The sequence below is a fragment of the Phasianus colchicus genome, chromosome 4, assembly GCF_987193195.1.
Source record: "Phasianus colchicus chromosome 4, bPhaCol1.hap1.1, whole genome shotgun sequence".
Taxonomy (NCBI): domain Eukaryota; kingdom Metazoa; phylum Chordata; class Aves; order Galliformes; family Phasianidae; genus Phasianus; species Phasianus colchicus.
In genome coordinates this window covers 42,673,303-42,690,700 of record NC_143439.1, presented here as the reverse complement: position 1 = coordinate 42,690,700, position 17,398 = coordinate 42,673,303, and the positions used below count along the sequence as shown (strand labels likewise).

General features: G+C 38.4%; 1 protein-coding gene across 1 annotated transcript in view; it reads left to right on the top strand.

The window, feature by feature from the left end:
• Positions 1–2,333: 2,333 nt before the first annotated feature.
• The window catches only part of SORBS2 (sorbin and SH3 domain containing 2), a 144,080-nt gene continuing 129,015 nt past the window's right edge, over positions 2,334–17,398 (top strand). Inside the window, exon 1 of the mRNA XM_090139345.1 lies at positions 2,334–2,529. The gene's annotated coding sequence lies outside the window, so the exon portion shown is untranslated. The remainder of the gene's footprint in view (positions 2,530–17,398) is intronic.

Here is a 17,398-nt window from a genome sequence, read left to right as displayed (position 1 = left end):
AACTTATTTTTCATAATAGAATTTTAATGAAATATAAGCAAACAGAATTGATTGAAGGTCATAAGATTGTGTTGTTGCTTTATTGAAGGTATAATTTTCTATTCTGTGAAGCTTACTGAAGACATCCAGAAACTACTTTATGAAGAAAAATGGCAGGAAGGGCTAAATCACAGTGGTGAGTAATACGCTACTGATACAGTATCTCTAGATAAGGCTAAGAATAATGCTTGTTATTTCTGTCTCAAAATGAAGGCTGTTGACCATGGGCTAGTGAAGGCTAGCGAGCTTTTTCAGCTGTTTTTTGAAGAAAGCATCCATCCTTTAGATACTACAAGTAAGATCAGAAAACTCAATTAATTCCCATTTGAGTGAGACTGAGCTAAGATACCAGCTGATGTTCTATTTCCAGTCATGTTTAGACCACAGCATGCAAATGGTTACCTTTTAAGTGCTTAAATACTCATTGCAGGGGGATTACGACTATATACATTGAACTAGAATTTTTATGTGATGGCTATAGACAGGCAGCCACCATTTCAACTTCATGTATCTTTCCCAGATGCATCACTGCACCTGAGCAGTGGGACTTGTCCAGTTTATCCAGTCTGACAGCAGTACTCTGCCTCATTCCCACCCTTACTGCCATGATTTAAGTGGGTTTTATCAGGAGGAAAAAAAAAAATGGACTAGGTTTGCAGAGGATGCAACAAAACTTTCTCAGACATCTGTGGAGCTTCTCAGTAGTCCCAAACAGGTTAGGTTCTCTTAGGTTTGCTGGCCTGGAGCCTTAATCTTCTCTTCAATGAAGTCTCTTCTAACTTCTCCCTAGTGGTCTATGTTAGCAAAGAGAAGGAAAGATATTGAAGGTCCTGCATATGTACCACAGACAAAAGCTCCATTGCTTTTAACTGGAAATATGCCTGTGTTAGAAAATGGTGCTTGAGCCCTGAAGATTGAATTAGTTCATTGTCTTCTCCAGATAGTTCTTTTAAAGTAACTTCAAGAGCCCTTTTCTCTATAATACTGAACTTGCACTGTATGTTAATGTGATATAAATAGACATGGACAAGCATCGTGAAACTTTTCAAGCTCTAGCCTATTGTTTTAAAACTCACCAGCTCTATTTTTTCATCAATTGATGTTTCAGCCTGCCTATGGAGAGTGCTATAATGATAACCACAGCATGTTAGCACTTCAGAGTGATGGAGACCTTACTTGTTTCCACTTACTGAACAGTGTTTTTGTAGAGTCAGTGACTGTGTCAGTGTACTGAGAAGCAAGAGACTGGATCTACTGTCTTCATGTTGCTTATTAACAAAAACTGAACATGGTGAAATGTTATTCTTGTAGAGTGGTTCTGTTTTAATACTTAGTTTCTGTGTAAATAATTACTTCAGTAGTTTAATGTTTCCTAGCTAAAAGCTTCAGAACCAGATTGCCAAATCAGCAGTCTTCTGATCAGAAAGTATTATTGGACTGTAACCATGGCACAAAGTATGCATCCCACACACAATTTTCTTCTTATTATTTGTTATTAGTATTAATGACTTCAAGAGGAACTAAAACGAGAGCACCAGGGTAAAGATGCTGTGGAAAGAAATGTGTAAATCTAAGATAGCAGGCCTTAGATCTCTGCTTGTGACTATACTAAAAGATGAGTGCCAACTATCAGAAATGGGGCTTGGATGGGTGGAGGAGTAGCACAGCTCAGTCTGCGCACTGTGTTTGGGGCTGGTAAACCTTTTGTAGCCCTACAGTATGTGAGACTGAGCAAGGAATGGCCACAGTTTGCTCAAACTACTATTAATGGCTGGGAAGGGACTGAAATAAACCATTCTCAGTCAATACTCGGTTTTTGCATTTCAAATACAGCATGCTTAAATGCTTCTAATGTTTTTAAATGTTTTTCATAACGTTAAGTTGAAGAGCAGCGTGCGTACTTTACCAGCTCTTATTTGTGTTGGGTGGTTGAGAACAGAGAAAACAACCAGACAGGTTAAACTTTTACCAGCAGTTCCACCTTGTTCAAAATTGCCTCCTCTCCTCCCTGTACTGAGATGTGTTACCCTAAGTAGGGTAAAATTGTTTCACGAGCTGATTACTCTGTGCAATCTTCTGACATTTCTGAAAGCAGCAACCTTAGTGCTGCTTTTCCCTTTCCTAAACCGGGCTTTACCGCAGGTACTTCTCCGTATCAAACAGCTCCCGTGCCCAAACCCAGCGCATCCAGCGAGCGCCGGGCCGGCAGGCGCTCACACAACGCAGCAGGCACCGCCCCGGCCCGGATCCCTGGCAGCCCCCTCGCGGAGCGGGGCCGCGGCCGGGGGCGGGCCGGGCGGTGCGAGCTGGGCGGGCCGGCGGCGGGCTGTTGCCATGGCTCCCGCAAGCCGGGGCAGCCCCGCGGGCCGGCGGCGGTGCTGAACGGACCAGCCATTTTGCTGGTGGAAAACAATGTGACACGGTGCGCCGGGCTCTGCCGTGCGATAAACACGCGTCTCCTCTGAGGACAAGGAAGAAACGGGCGCGCGAGTGAGTAATGACAGCGGGTTAGCGCGTCGGAGCTGCCATTTTGACAAGCCGGTGACTGCCGCTGATCGGAGGCGGAATGCGGAGCGATAACGCCGCATATCTGCTGTCAGGCAGCCGAGCGGGTTTTTGTCTCGCAAAGGTGAGGCGGCCCCGCGGCGTTATCTCGGTGCCCGCCGCGAGGGCTGAGCCGGGGCTGGCGGCCCCGCGGTTAGCAGCGGGCAGGTGCCGGCCCGACCCCGCCCGGCCTGCCGACCCCGCGGGCTGCGCGCCGAGGGTGTGCCGCCGCGCTCCGCACAAAGGGAGGCTGCCGAGCATCCCGGCGCCGGGGAGACGTACGGCTCTGCGGAGACTGGTTCTGCCTTGTGAAACTGTTCCGAGCAAAACCGCTCGCGAGAAATAAGCTTCGCCAGGTACCTTTGTGTTTAAGGGATGGTTTGGTCGGAGACTTGCGTGGAGTGATGGCTGAGTGCATTGGTCTGACTGCATCTTGTTTTAGTGTCGTGTTCTAATGTAGCTGTCGAGTCAAAAGATTGCTTGCAGTAGCAGATGTAATCGTATGCATTTCCTACTAAAAGGGGTTTTCGTTTTCCATCGTGCTTTGTACTGTCGGGATAGCATGGGTTATAATGCATTATCAAACTTGCAAACGTATTTGAAAAGCCTCAAGTCACTGAATTCTCTGTGACTGGAATTGATGCATTGTGCTCAGCCTCAGCGTAACTAGCTTTAAATTGTCTGACTGCTGCTGTGCAATATGTAGGTCATAATAAGGAGCAGCTTTTTCACCAGGCTTCCATGGGCTGCATGCCCCAGTGCTGTGGTTGATTGCTTTGTGGTACTGGCACTGGTAAGAGCAGCGGTGACACAGCCAGCTCACACCTCCCGTTCAGATATGGCACATACCGTGCTGCATGGAGCACAACACGCCCATTGTGTCCCTCCGCTCAATGCTTGGTACAAGGAAGGAAACCAGCACTCCACATGGAACACAAGCACAATTAACAGCACAGGGCGGTTAAACTTTATTGAACGAGCCCAGCGGCAGGCTTTCTGCTTAACAAAAAATAAATAAAACCATGAATGCAAATGTAAGGCAGTCATTGAAACACAGTAAGTCATCTGATTGGGGCTGTATGTTCGCACTGTAGGTTTTCAATGCAAAAGGAATTGCTTTGAATAGATATTAATCACAACACATCTGTTTTAGAGAGATAAATAAAACTACAGTCCCTCAATACAAACTTTTATGGTAAAAGTAGCATTTCATGAACTACCAAACGTATTCTTGCTAATATAATTCTTAATTACCTAACACTGAAATGCATTTGATTATTCTGGCAACTGAATGATATGATTTGCTTTGTAACTAGAGAAAAGAAATAATTGGTATTAACTCTTAATTACATGGCTTTCAGTTACACTGAGATGAACCATTTGTTTGAAGAGTTAAGTAGGCATGAGATCAGGAATTTGAGGTCTGGGATCTTTATAGTTAAATTAGTAACCAGTTTCTGTAATTAGGAGCCAAATTCCAATGTGTTATTTCTGTGTATATGTGCAGCAAAGGTATTTGGACAAGCGTGGTCAGCAACTATTCCCCAAATGAAACACTGCATTTAGAAATAGCAGTTTATAAACAGATTGCAACCATGCATTTTCCCTCTTAGAAAAGCTCCATCTAGTTTCAGGATTTCACTAACAGATGAATGCACACCCCAACTTCTTATGTGTAGAGATCATATAGTAAATTGTTTAGAGATCCACGTTTTTCTGTGTTCTGTTAAGTGGAATGAATATTTACAGTGTGATCCTACATGAATATTCATGATTGAGTCTTTAATTATGTTGAAAATGATAAGCTGATCTAGCATTTCCTTTAGGAGGTGTTTGTCAGCCTCTAACAAAGAGATAGAGAGCTTCTATTATTACAGTAAGGAGTATAGGCGTAGTAGTATGTAAAAAGTCAAGGACCTTACAGCTCAGGCTGGATATATCTTAGTCTAAAAAATTTATGGTCTAAGTAGGCATATGAGGACTAGCTGTGACAAATCAGTGTACAGCCAATTATGTGCTGGTAGATGCATCTTATTAGTCTCTATTATTATTGAGAACAATATTCTGCATTCTTTCTATTCTGTTGTTCTCCCTTTGTCTTTTTTCTCATATCAGTTCCCAGCTTCCCTCTGTTGCCTTACTGTCTCTTTGGCAACATCTGATCCCCTCTGAGGTATTTGTAAATCAAATTGGTGGCTGTCAGTAATGGCCATGGAGGTACTGCAATGGAATATTGTTAGAAGGAAGAATGTTAATGACTTAGAGGGGAAAAAAACAGCGACTAAGTAAAGTGTGTACTCAATATGTACTAACGATACGTGATATAAGGTATTAAGGTCTTGTCACAAATGTTGAAATGAAATGGGTGTAGAAGAGGAGGAATGTTTTTTAGTTCACAATCAACTACATTTTTATAGATTAGTAAGAAGATCTTGAGAATAATATGAGACAAGACAAATTGGATATTTCAGCAGTGGAAAGGTTGACATTAAGTTTCAGTTAAAGCATAGGTTTTTTCTATTTCAGGAGAACCATGGTTTCAGTCCAAGAAATTATTGTACTTGATTTGAAAATCTGTAGGTTATGCAAAGTCAGACTGTTTTGGTCTGCAGTGAGGTAAATAACACCAGCTGTCATGCTTTAACATGAGTCACTTCAAACATTTTTGAGAGAGCTGACTCTTGAAGGTGACTCTGGGCCCATGTGTTGTGATCATAAACAGATTACCAGCAAAGCAAAAGCAGGGAGATCAATCCTAAAACATGATATTACAGCAGCAGGTGCAAATAACAATGAAAATGAAGAGAGGGACTAAAGAAGCCAAAATCAAGTGCTGTAACAGTTTGGTATGTTTGTTTAAAGTTTAGATTTGAACAAACATTGATAAGCATCGACTAACCACGTGGTCTGTGGAGCACAATAACCTTCTAAGAGGGCTAATGTGGGAATGTAATCTGCTCTCCACCTATGGGCTAGTCCCTGAAAAGCCATAGACTTACATATATGACCAACATGAGTAACAGTACAGATGTCACATGCCTAGAGACCACTCTCAGATATCAAATTAGGGTGCAGTGTATAAGGTTGCACTGTGGAACGGCTGAATGCATCTTCTATATTGGAAGGATCAGGTATTGTGTATGATACGCCAACGATGAGGGTTCATCTGGAGCAAGTAAATTACAACAGATGTGACCTTGGAACAAAAGTTCTGCTCCAGTGAGGCCGTCTATGTAACACAGATAATTCTTGGAGGTTTGTAAATTTGAATTTTACAAATATGCAGTTTGATGTATCACACTGATACTGATCCTTTTCTGGTATCACTATTTCAGTATTGCATTGTTGTTACTGACCGAATGTATTTTCTTCATATTCTGTTGGATGTAGTGTAGAGCATTCTGTTAAGGAAATGATTGTACTATAAGTACTCAGACTTTGTTCATTTTTCTTCAAATAGTGTGGCTTCTTTACACACAAGCATTTTACCAAAAGTATACTACCATACAAAAAAAAAAAAAAAAAAAAAAAAAGCTTCAGTTAGATGCTGATATTTCTATTATTGTGATCTTACTTAACTATCTTGAGCCCAGCCTAAAAGCAAAAAGGTAAAAAGACTTTCATAGGCACTGATGTAATGGAAAACCTCGTGGATGGGAAGGATTACGGTGTGATAGTGGACAGAAGTTTGTACTTAAAGGGCAGCATGTATCTTTGAGCAAAGGCATGCTGAATGACAGCATTTTAGGTCTATTCCTGCTTTGGTTTTTTTTTTTTTTTTGATGCATTAAATGTATTTTTCTGTTCAAATCTATTGTTCCATAACAGCATAGCTAATGCTGCTGTAAAGCAGGAAATTCCAAAGACTGAGCCTTTTCTCCTAGCTTCTGTCCCTAAATAGACTTACTTTATGCCCTTCTCTGCTGAACAATGATAGTGTTCTGATTCATCCATCCTTAAAAATCTCATCAGCCACTATTAAGGGGTTGAAGAGGACAGATGTGCTTCTGTGTTCTTAAGTAACCTGAATAACATAATATGTTATTTTAACAGTTGATGCTGAGGATCCCAAGCCTCAATGGATACTGGTGGAGGTGGGGGGGAGAGAAGAAGATAGCAAGAAAAGCAATGCTTTTTCCTCCCAGTTCTTACAACAATCAAGTTATACAATAAGCTTCTTAATTTACCTTTTCAACAGATAACTTAAATAATATTGAAACATGGAATAACAAAAGCTTTACTTATTTGTAGAGTATTTGTCCAGCATTATATGTACAAGTATTGAAGGAAAGTACAACTGAAATCTTTGATGTGTAAGTTTAGCTACAGTTGCTGATTAGCTATATTTGCCCTCAAATAGTGAGTTTTACTCTTGCTACCTCAGGAGTCAGAAAAAAAGGGAAAGATACTTGAAGGAAACCCAAGGGAATCAATAATGACAGATTTCATAGCTGAAAGAGTAATGTTTTCCAGGCTTTCAAGAGCATTAAGAGGCATTGATGTCTCAAGACTGTGTTTGTTTGTAACATAGGAAGTTGATAATTATGACTGAAGGTTAAAATAGCTGGAAGGGTCCTTTCAGAGTTTAAAAACAAGAACAACAGAAAAAAAAAAACAAAACAAAACAAAACAACAACAACAACAACAAAAACACAGTTCCTTAACAATTCTCTTTTCCTTTAGTGGAGACAACAAGCGAGTTCCTGGTTCTACCACAGTAATACTGAAAGGCAGTTCTAACGCTCCAAAGAGGCTTAAATTACGTGGTGTAGCCAATGATGGGAAGGAATGGGAACTACAAAGAGCAAGACAGCCATAGCTTGTCCTTTTCAGTATATTGCCATCTTGTCTGAGGAATCAATTTTAACCTGAACAAGAAGTTTTCTTACCACAGAGTATATTGAAAGTTGAGTATAGCCAAGTATTCCTCAATGGGGGAAGTGTGATAGGTACAAGTGTGTGAAGTCACAAAAAACACAATGTGTCACCTTGCAGAAAAGTACAGATATTACTCAAACATGATGTACATGCTGCAGAGGATGCAACAGATTTTGCTTTGGTAACCTAGTCCTAAGTATTTATACCTGATGTCAGACCCTAAAAGATTAATAAGTTCCTAATGACAGAGATCTGATGGATGTTCTTCATAAAATATGGTGAGTCATCTTTAGATTTAGATATTAGGAATACCAACAAAAGAACAGAAATAGGGATTTCTGGAATGTAAATTGTAGAAGAGAGATTAGTACTTCAGCTTACCATATACAGAAAAAACAGTTATGAAAACAGGGCGGTAAGATTTATATTTTTACTCAAACTAATGAGATTAAGTACAAAGCCAAGGAAGACTGCCACAAAACCCATAAGGGAACAAATTTCAGTTCATGCAAAATCTAGACTACTTCTGGTCTCCTGATCAGAATAAAATGTGAATATATGTGAAAATCTTACTGGCTGCTGGTAGCTGATTTCATAAACTGTTTTGGCTCTAACTATAGCAAGGGTATCCAGTATGGCTGACTTCCTAAAAGCCAGCGTTTCACCAAAGTTTAAATTTAGGACAGGGAAAGAGGAAGCCTGCCCATGATTCAGGTCTCTCAAATGATTCTGACATGTGAAAAATGTATGAACTCAAGATTTCACACATTACTGCAGAGGTCTGTGTTTGTGACTGTGAACAGTATTTTCACTACTAGAGGTGCCCACGGAAGGAATGTAGCAATCCACTCGAATATAACTAAGTGAACTAAGTGCAGGGTAGATGTAATTAAACTGTATGTTTAAACACTGTTTTTGCTAATTATATCTTGTATATATATGCAACTTTTGAATTTCAAAAAGACTGTAGCTTTTCAGGCAATCCTTAACTATAGAGACTCACCTAAATATGGTGTATAGTTAATACTTTCCTTCTAACAACGAGCTCTCACTACTGATTTCTGTGCATTTTGTGTTTTGCTGTTTTTCAAATCTTAAGTAGCTATTGCTTGTTTTATGTATCAACACTGTAATTTCTTTCCTATTAAAGATATAGTAAGGATTTTGGAGATAAGCAAACAGTAGCATCCCAAAGGGGTGTCACTGAAAAAATATTCAGTATGTATCACTTAAGTCATATACTGATCCTGTAATTCACACTACTCCTTCTAGCCAGTTATGTATCTTGCATATTTTAATCAGCAGCTTCTGGCAGAAGCTAGCAGTTGCTAGCACTACATTTATTAAATTTTACTTCTAATTAACCAGGAACTCTGAGCAGTGACACTCTCCCAGATAGTGCAATTACCATAAATTTGATTGTTTTTCTTCTGGATAAACCTATAGTTCTTAGGAATCCCAAAGAAATAACAATTTCAGTGTGACCAATGCAATCAGATGGGTTACTTTGAATAACCACAATGTAAAAGACATTAATCAAAGGAAGTGACTGTGGGAGAGGTAGGTAAGGTATTGATAGGTCTGGCAGAAGAATGAAGACCAAACCAAAGACTTTGTTTTGGCTTACAAGTTTTAAATTTGTTATGTGTATAGCTGTAGGTTTATACTTTTACATGCTTTTGACAGTGGCATTTGATTCACTGATTATGGTCTTGGGTACAGGCCAGGTTCAGGGCACAATTTATTGTCAGAATTCTCACAAACTCTAGAAAAATTATTTGCAAATCTACACCTACATACTATAGTAAAGTCTTAGGGGGATGCCTTCCAGCCCAGGGAAACTGTTTTCTTACAAGCAAGTTAAAAATGTTGTGGACTTTAATTAATCTAGGTGCGAATTTGCTTACTTTCTGTTATATTTAGTGGTGTAATTATCTTAAATACATGCTATTTAAGGTGTAGATTACTCATTGTTTAGCCAAAACATCCAGCGAAAATAAACACATCCGTAGGACTAAGTAAAAGCTATGTACAACAGCAAATCTGTTATACTGTCTCTATGTAGACATGTTCTACTTTGAATTCTGACGTGCACTCACTGTACCAGAGGAGAAAGTGCAGATGAGTTATTTCTTAATGAATGGATAAAAAGACCGCTGTCTCAGTTGTTATCTGAAAGGAAACTACATCTTAGTAATTGTTTCTATCAATATTAGCTCAGTAAATTAGTGTAAAGAAGGATTGGGGTTGAGTTATCTTTGTAGGATGCTTAACATACTAGATGGAACACACGATTGCAAAAGTAAACTGAAAAACAGATGTATTAACACATGTTTCTGACCACTCAACTATAATACCAGTTGTTTCCTAATTTTTTTATAGGAAACTTAGCAGAAACGAAAAGTTTAGAAGGGATTTGAAGATCAAGCAAATAGTAGCTTTATGGGTAAACTTGACAAGTATTCTTGTGTTAAAGGGATACTATCTGTTACAAATGAATGAAAGAATACCTGGGAAAATCTGTGCAGAAGTTGTACAAAGTTGCAATGAGAGCTTTGGGAGTTGCAGGGGGAGACAGGCAAGGAATCGAGAAAGCTCTAGAAAGGGAGGAGATGGAAGTAAAACTGCTGTGGTGGAAAGGCATGGAGGCAGCTGTGTGCCTGGTAGAGGACAATGTATATCTACTGCTCCAGAGCAGACAAGTGTGACAGCCTCAAAGCAAAAAGCCAGAGTAGTTTCTTGGGACACATTTTATGTTGGTCATAAAATGCTATTACTGAAAACCAGGGGCCTGGATACTGTAGTTAAATTGTATTATGACAGAGGCCTAAACAACAGCATTCCTGATAAGGGGCAAACAAAAACAACCATATTGTTCCTGAGATTGAAGGGAAGCAGGTGTGAGGAAAAATGAGCTGACTCCTTGAGTAACTAACGTCATTATTTGCATTCTAGTCAAATTTCTGACTTACACACAGCATGCCAGCACATACCATGGATTTTTCTTGTATTTTAGTCTCTGTATGTACACGAGTATTTTAATTATTTTGCAGATTTGAAAACAAAATAATCCCCTTCTGCAGTTGAGTACTTTGTGTTGTGTTTAAACTTGGACACAAATAGTCAACTCTTGGCTGCTCTTTAGAACAAAGTATTAGATATGTCAAATAGATACTTACTTGTATATCACTATCAAAATGAGATTGTCACTGGCTGTCTTCCACAAGCAATAGAATAATGTAATTCCATGGATAGGGGTCAGATAGTAGGCAATTTGGAGGCAAGTGAAACATGTCTTGAGCGATGCTGCTGTGGTGCTCAGTTTATCTGACTATTGTAAAAATAAATGCTTTCCTAATATTTTCCTTATGAGAAATTTGTTTAATTGTCAGAGGAATCAAATAAGCTTAAACTGTGTGTCAGATGGTCCATAGTAGAAGGCAAAGTAATATAAGGAGCTAAATGTGTTTTGAATACTAAATTTGTATTAAGTATACTTCTGCTGAGATGTTCAAATGTCCTTACTTGTGATATTTTTGTGTACAACGCCAATTTAATGTTCTTATCTCTACATTCTCTTTTAAGAGGTAAGACAGAAATCTAAAAAAAGTTTACTCTGGTGTAAATTCAGTAGAGAAAACTTACCTTTCAACTTTTTGAAATTCTTCTCTCTGTGTAAAGTTTTCAAGCCATTTTTGAAACAGAGGATAGTTGAAGTCACTGACTTCATCCTTCAGTTTCAAGTACAAACTTTTCCAATCTTGTCTGATCATTATCCCAGGACTAGAATCGGGAATTTGTTTTGACCAGAACCAAGGTAATGAAAAATCAAAAACCCTGAGACAAAAACAAATCATCTGAGGTTTTTATAATTAAAAGTGGATGACTTTTAAAAACAGAGGATGTTAAAGTATCAGGAAGTAAACAGTTTCTAGGAAGGGAAATCCACATTTCCGTATGTTTTTTGTTCAAAGAGGAAATTACCTAATAAATGTACAACTTTTATGTAATAACTGCTTTAGATTCTGCTAACTATTATTTTCAGATCTCACATACCTTAAGATCTGCCTGTGAGCGATACTTTCATTTCTGCTCTTTAACTTTCTTCTTTCAACTACCATGGGTTCAGGTTCATGATATGATACAGAGGTACTGCTTCTTTTAACAAAATGTGCAAAGTAGGTGTAGTCATATAATTTTAACTGTCAATTTGTTACTGTTTGAGAGTGTTCTTAAGAGTTTTTCTCTGTATTCCTTCTTGGTGCTGGCCTTTGTTCTGCCAGTTTGGATCTCTTAAGGTCTGGTTTTCATAAGATGCGTGCACAGCTTCTCTTGAAAAGCACATTTAGTTCATGTACTGGCTACCAAAATCTGAGATAGCAAGAAAGTGTTACTTTAGATTTATGTCTATTCAGCAACTACATTGTTGAAGAATTTTTCTACGAAGGGAGAATACCTGTGGTGAAAAACATAGTTGCAGTTCTGAATTCTTTATTAATTACTAGCATTCATTACTGATCAGTAATGAAAGTGTGCTGAGGGAGGAAAATTAGGAAATTGCTTCAAAAAAAATTTTATATCATCCTCAAATACTGTCTTGTTATTGCTCTAGTTGCCACTTATGCAGAGGTCTAGCTCTGTTAGTGAAAAATGAGTGGAGGCTTGCAGGTAAATCAGGATTGAGTAACTAGCATTGCAGCTGTAATATCTTGCGTCACCTTATACACATTAAACATGAGCTTGTCTTTGCCCAGCTAGGAGAATCATGGATATACCTCAAACAAATGTTTCAAATGAATAGTGTGTTCAGCAATTAAAGATACTATAGGGAACATAAATAGGAAATAAAAACTGTAAAAGTGCCCTTACTGTCATTTAGCAGGAGCTGAAGCAGTACACGATAAATGACTGCGTACTTAATGTGCTTCTGTTAACAAGAAGGCAAAACGAACAGAAGCTCAGCACTGATTTCCTGAGTCATCCTCCTAATTTCATTGTAGAGCATCTACTGGGGATAGTTGGCATTTTGCTAGAACTTCAGCTTTGGAAGCTGATGAACTTCCTAGAAGCAAAGTCTTCCTTTCACTCCAAGCTGCCAGTATGAGGAACTGCCACATCTCTAGGGAAATAATTATTTTCAAATGAAGATCTGAACAGGAATTGAACAATTTTCTGTATAGGGACTTCCTGTTAATCATTATATGTCATACAGAAGAGGAGATTAATCAAGGCACTTGCCACCAAAAAACCCACTAATGCATCATTAAGCAGATTACTACTGTTATGTCATTCCTCTTCTCTAACACATTTGCAAACCTTATCTCTCAAGTAAGTTATAAGTCTCTAATTATTTGGACTGTGTGGAAAGCATCTGTTTCAGAACTGCATTTGGACTATCAAATTTTTTTAAACAAACAAACAAAAAAAAATCAGTTGAAAGTTTTCTAGGACATGAGATGTTGTTTTCCAGCAAAATTCCAAGCCCTGTCACTGTATGCAGTTAATAAAATGCTATTGCTTTGTTCTTTCAAGACATTGCAAGCATGCAGCTGTGTAGTAACATCCAGCTCTACATGCCCAGTGATAATATTGGTGTAACCAATTACAGGTTTACTTACATGTTGAATGCTTACATTTACCTTCTGATATGTGAGTGGGAAGGAATACACAAGGAAGCTACTGTCTGCATCTCTGTGGTACTGATAATCTGGTATATGCTAAAGCCTGTTCTTGGGGTTGCTTTTAGTTTCATAGTGCCTTGAGGATATGGTGTTGCTAGCTAAGATGTACAGACCATTCCTAACTTAATAGAAGTTTAAGGGTAACATATAGCTTGATTGTGATCGGAGATCAACAGAAAAGCATATAAACACTTCAGGCTGACCAGAAAAGCAGCTCTGTGGTCATGGGTTGGGGAGCCATGGCATCTTTAAAGAAAGCAGTGATTCAGCTGTACTATTGAATAAGGTGATTCCTGACAATGTAAGAGATTTTGAACTGAATCTCAGTCTGGCTGTATTTTCTTTAAGTCCTCTATTACCTTGCATTGGTTAAACCTCACTGATAGCTATAGCTACTCTTCAGACTCTAAAATTTGTTGTGAAGCCAGTATACCATGAAATGTTAAGATGCGGCACTGGGTAGAGTTGGGCCTGCTTTTTCTTAATGAGCATGTTTGGAATTTGAACTTATCTCTATTACATCACCTGAACAGCAGATCATTTCAGGCATAAATTACAGCAGCATTTCAAGCTGAAATTACAGTAAAGGGCACCACTTAGAGCTAGGAAAAAAATAATGCTATGGATAACAAAGCAGTGGAGTGTCTATAGAAGTTGAGGTATCTTTCTTGTTGGATGCCTTCTGAAACAGTTGAATTGCATCTGTCTGGAATTATATGCATACTGTTTGCTGTAGTGAAGCAGATGGACAAAATAACCTAAAGATCCCTCTTTAAGCCTTTCATGGTATAAGGGATTATAGGAGAATTGACTCAAATTTTGTCTGCTGCTTTGGATACTGCCCGAAGTCATAATGGTTTGTAACTTCTCACAAGCTGATATGGCCTGGTTTGTATAAGCCAGATTTATTTTCACATAGCCTGTCACTGCTATTCTATCAAAAAGTCAATTCAGAATCAATCTATAGAAACAGCTCAGACAAAGGCACAAGAGTATGTTGTCTGAGTAAAAAGCATGTTGTCACGAGGTGAGTTCAAGTTTACTTCAAGTTCTGCCAGAGTGTGGAACAGATTGAGGAAAAGCACACCACTAGAAATGGCAATATTTGTCATCTGTCCTTGGTGCTCTGAAATGGCATACCTAGGCATCTCCCTGGTCAGCTACTGGTGTGCAGTGGAGCCCAACTCCCAGAAAAGTATGGACAAGTATGCCTGTGCTTGCTATCATTTCCACTGGTCCATTCAATGTCATTGCTAAAGGAGGTCATGATGTTAATGGTCTTTATAAAGAACCAGTACTGGGATGGATTTGCTTCAGCCCATTATACTGCTGGATGCAATAATTCTTCCTTCTGTTGTTCTTAAACTGCATGTAGTTCTTATTTGAGGTTTTGATAACAGCATTCCTGGAGTTCTTGAGAGCAGGAGATTGCTTGGTGAGCTCAGGCAATTTGGCAGCACCTTTTCTCACTAGTAAACAACCTGAAAATAAGCAAAGGTAGAGACAGGGTAGGTCCAAGTGGCCTCAGTCTAGAGGCACACACCTGGCCTCCTAGAATAACTGTCAGCTTTGTAGCCTTAGGAATCAGTAACTACCACAACTCTGTAAAAACTGAGCAGCAGTCTGAAAGTTGGATCTGAAGCAATTGTATGTCAGTGAGCTTTGGCTGACTTCAGTCATTTTTATGATGTCAATATGTTTAAATCAGAAGAAACCTAAATATTGAGTCTTGCTGAAAATCAGATACTGTTTTGAACACAGACTCATGAAAATACCACATGAGAAAAATTATCAAGGTTCTGCCAGTATTAGTTTGTGTTCTAAAACACTGATCTACCTGTAGCCTGAAACCTTTAAAGCTTTGCACAAGTGCTTATGTCTTTAGGTCTTTGTACACATGCATTCATGTTTGCAATTAAGTGGATTGTAGTAGCACAGTGGATAAAATGACTAAAGGAGTAGTTAAGGGAAGATGTCTCTCACCATTGCTTTTCAAACCTGTTGTTTGACTTCTAGCACGAGGTTTTGTGTTCAATGGATTTGACAAGTATTATTCCCTTCCCCCTGGGATTCAGACCCTGAAAACTTCAGTCGTAGTAGGTTTGCTTTCCTCTACTCTCTATGGTGTGAGTAGCAGAATATGTTAAAATTGCTTGCTTGGTAAAAGTTGGACGATTTGTAATGTAGATCTCTTTTTTTCTTAACAAAATTGACAGCTTTGCAAGTTTTCTGAACACCATTGTGTTAATTATTGAGAAGCCTAAATTCCTTGGTGGATTTAGTCACGGTAATTGAAACAGAAACTTAATTCACAATGTGGATGTGTAAAGCTGGCCTGGCTTTTATCTGGCTATTTAAGAAAGAACAAAATGGCATTAGGCCTCGTGATGTTCTGTATCATAAAGCTTTGTGAAAGAGAAGGAGGGAATTGGATCTTGCCTATCTTTCATGAGTTTCGTCTGCTTTTTGTGGACCAGATAACTTAAGACTGAGAGAGGCAGTCATGCACAGGAGCAGGCAGGACTTCATAGTGGTGGCATTGCTACATTGAGAGGGGGACATGTTGTTGTCCATGGATGTTAATATTTCAGCGTAACTGGAAGAGAGACTGTCCTTCAAATGTTGCTTTCTCCCAGATTAATTGTCTTAAGCTAAATAGTCTGGTTCTTGCATTTAATATAGTTAAATTGTTGTTGTTGTTGTTTTGTAACATTGGATTTGGGCTCAAAAAATTAATGTGAGCATTTGGTAGAACAAATCCAGTCATTTGAGTTTATTAGTTCTAATGAGCTTTTCAGGTGTAAACTCCTTTCTCATTTGTGTGTGTATATGTGTGTATATATATGTACATATGAGTTTTAGGCTTTATAGCTAAACTACTAAATTCCTCTGAAAAGGACCCCACAAATTTACACAGTAGCTGAACACGTTTCAGTGGAAAATGATTCTGAAAGACAAATGACCTTGTATAAGGTTCTTGAAACAATGTACTAGCAGCATATACAGAGAGCAAGATAAACAATAGGCTTCTGTTCTCTATTTCCTGAAAAAGGCCTTCTCATTTTGATTTCCCCATACGTTTTTAGCTGTTTACTCATGGAACAGGGGAAGTTAGTTTTACTAATGAAATAATGGTCTTAGCAGGCATGTCATTCTTTAGGTCTAATTTAACAGCAATAGCTGCAGTCAAAGTAGAACTTGTTACCTCATTAGGAAAGCAGTAATATGGTATGAAACTGACATAAGAATTACAGCATACAACCAGGGAAAGGCTCTGTATCTTTAGATAATATGCTTTTAATAATTAGTTTGAAATGACTGCGATTTCATTTTGCTTGCGTCTCCTTATATTATAATACAGTGGTTTGTGGTTAAGGATATTTTAATTTTTAAAGAATTCTGCAGTACAATATTAAACATTGAAAAATTGCAACCATTTCAAGCAAAATGTTTGTGTTATTTGGTGTTCTTAGATATAAAAAACTAAATGTGGGGACATAAATGAAACTCAGTCAGGTTTTGTCAAAGGTATCTGGAAGATGTAATACTGGCTCTTTCTAGCTTCTCTTCAAAGAACACAGTAGTTGTCCAGAGATTTATTGTCTTGATAGTTATAGAATCATTAAGGTTGGAAAAGATCCCTAAGATCAGCAAGTCCAACCATTATCCTGTCATCACTGTGCATATAGTTGCTTTTTGATTCAATAAATTAGTGTTTTATGTCTCCAGGAACTGTAAACTATTACAAACATTCGTAGATTCTGAGTCTGCATAAAATCCTTTGGCATCTTCAGAAACATGTTAGGTGACAATTTGTAGTTTTGTGAGAGTTCTCAGATATACCATGATTCCTGAAAAGCAAATTTAAGATGTGTAGCAAACTCAGCTTACTATAATAGCAGAATTCCTCACTTACAAAACACCTTTCACAGAAATGTAGCTAGGGGCTTTAGTCTAATGTCATCTTTTCAATCATCAGTCATTCAATGCTTTATTAAAATCATGAGAGGAAGACAGGACAGTGGACTTAAATTGCAAAAATAAAAATGAGAACTGAATATCACTGAAGACTGATGGTATCTTTTAAAGAGATGATAGATCTATTCTAGAGAAAACAGCTGAGACAACTCTCCATGAAACATCTGCCATTTTGCACAAACTTCAGACGATATTAATCAAGTGTGAGAGTGTGATAGTCCATGCTTGATTTTTTTGATCCATGTCTCTCAAATGTATCAGTTTAGTATCAGTAAAAG